Below are 2,547 nucleotides of genomic sequence, written 5' to 3'. Positions count from 1 at the left end.
TTGGTTCTATTTTTTTTTTTTTCTTTTGGCGGTATGCGGGCCTCTCACTGTTGTGGCCTCTCCCACTGCGGAGCACAGGCTCTGGACGCGCAGGCTCAGCGGCCATGGCTCACGGGCCCAGCCGCTCCGTGGCATGTGGGATCTTCCCGGACCGGGGCACGAACCCGTGTCCCCTGCCCTTGGCAGGCGGACTCTCAACCACTACGTCACCAGGGAAGCCCTCATCATTGGTTCTAATTCTATCCCTTGAGTCAACATAGAATAAGCTTTCTTTTTCCACTTCCGCATGTCAGTGCTTAATGCATTTGAAGAATGTTTCCTTCTTTCCTCCAGAAGGATATCCCTTTGTTCTTCTAGAAATGGTATAGTGGAGTTGGTAAGAGTTCAGACTCAGAGGCCAGCCTGTCTGTGTTAACCTCCGACCCCCACTTATTAACTGTGTGTGTGTGTGTATGACCCTGAGGGAACTTAGTCCCTCTTTGCCTCAACTCTCCCACACAAGAGAAAGGGATTGTAACAGTAAAACTGAAAGGATTGTTCTGAGGATTAATCAGGGCAATATAAGTAAAGTGCTTAGAAGTACCTGACTGACAGTAAATATTAAAGTGTTCTTTAGTATCATGGCATTGTTTAAAGACTCCTTTTCTCTGTGGTCTCTCTCTTCTGACAAGACTCCAATTTATTTCCATTATTTAAAAAAAGTGACATTCATTAATTTATCAACATTTTATCGAGCATCTACTATATAATAGACATGGGGATATACAGGTACTGCTGTCATGGAATTTTTAGTCTCCTAAGAAAGACCCACATAAACAGATAATTCTTTAGCATGGTTATTATATGTGCAATAAAATGGAATTATAGGCTGCCATAAAAACAAAATGCAAAGGCACTTAATTGAGGGCGGAGAAGTGAGACATTTAAGCTGAGACTGGAAGGACAGGTAGAAATGAAGCAGCTGCGGTGAGAATGGAATAGAGAGAATTAGAACTACAGAGAAGGCTCCCTGAGGCTAGAAGTTGGAATGTTTGAGGAAATAATAAAGCAGTGTTTCTGGAAAACAATGACTTGGGGATAGGGGATGGGATGAGACTGGAGCTGCAGGAAAGGGGTCTTAAATCGTGTAGGAGTTTGTACATCATAGTAAGGATACTGGTTTTTGAAAAGTTTTAAGCCAAAGGAGCAATGACTTTATGTGTGTATGTATGTGTGTGTGTGTGTGTGTGTGTGTGTGTGTGTGTGTATAATATATATATAGATAGATAGATAGATTGCTCTGGGGGGAGTAGATATAAAAGACAAATAAGGGGGCTATTACATGAGTCCAGGTGAAGAAATATGATCAAGATGGACTAGAACTGTAGCAGGGAGATAGAGTAGTTTTAAGAGAAACTTAGAAGGAACAACTGAACTTGGTTATGGATCAGGTATGAAGCATGAGGATGACATCTGAAGGATGTTTCTTGAGTTTCTATCATGATTGGCTGGGAGGATTGGAAAGTGATGCTTTCTTGAGATGGGGCCCACCAGAGCAGAATCTTGAGTTTGAGATGCTTGTACTGAACACTGTTCAGGGAGCACATTCCAAGCCAGCCTTGGACATGTGGTTCTCAGGCTCTGGAGCTTAGAGTTCCAAAGTGGTGTAGAGATGGTAATTGGGGCCATAAGGGGAAAAGAATCACCTAGGGAGTGAGCAGAAAGAAGAGGAAATGTGGCATGGGAGAGCCTAAGAGAGCCAACAGGTAAAGGTTGAGTAGAGTTAGAGGCTGGAATGGAGTTGAGAAGAAGGTGACCAGAAAGGTAGGAAGAAAATCAGGAGAATTTTCTGTGGTGCCAAAGAGGCCACAAGACAAGAGTGTTTCAAGAAGGAGGGACAGAGTGGTCAGCTGGGTTGTTGAAAGATACTAAGAGATCAAGTGAGAGGAAAACTGAAAAATGCCCAGTGGATTTAGTGGTATGAAAGTTGTTGGTGACTTTACTGAGAGCTCTTTCAGTGTTGAGATGGGGGCAAAAGTCAGACTGGGGCGTGAATGGGAAGTGGGTAAGTGGAGACACAAAGTAGAAACAATTTTTTTTTCTTGAGTTGTTTGGCTGTGAAAAAAAGAACTATAGAGCTAACAAGAGGATGATGTGAGATCTAGACATTTAAAAAAATTATTATTACTATTATTAACGAGAGAGATTAGAGCATGTTCAAATGCCTATGGGATTGATTAGGGGGGTGGAGAATTTAAAGCCTCAGGGGACAGAGGCAGGGTGATTGATAAGATTAAGACTACTTAGAAGGGGGTGGGCTGGGTCTAGAAAGCACTTAGAGGAACTGGCCTTTCCTATGAGGAAGGAGACCCTCTCCCTGGTGACAGGGGTTGCAGGACCAGATAAAGATGGGCTTGTCCATTTGGGGGCGGGAAGTTGACGGATATCCCACTAGATGTTGGGGTAGTCCCAATGAAGTAGTGATCTGGGTTCATTGCCAAGGGTGAGGGGGGTGGTGCCGAGGATGGAGGGTGCGGCTGACCCAGTGTAGAGTGGGGCTGTTCCCTC

The sequence above is a fragment of the Delphinapterus leucas genome, chromosome 6 (assembly GCF_059928025.1).
Source record: "Delphinapterus leucas isolate spDelLeu-1000000601 "Yukka" chromosome 6, BTC_Dleu_Yukka2, whole genome shotgun sequence".
NCBI classification, from domain to species: domain Eukaryota; kingdom Metazoa; phylum Chordata; class Mammalia; order Artiodactyla; family Monodontidae; genus Delphinapterus; species Delphinapterus leucas.
Note: the sequence above shows the minus strand (reverse complement) of the source record.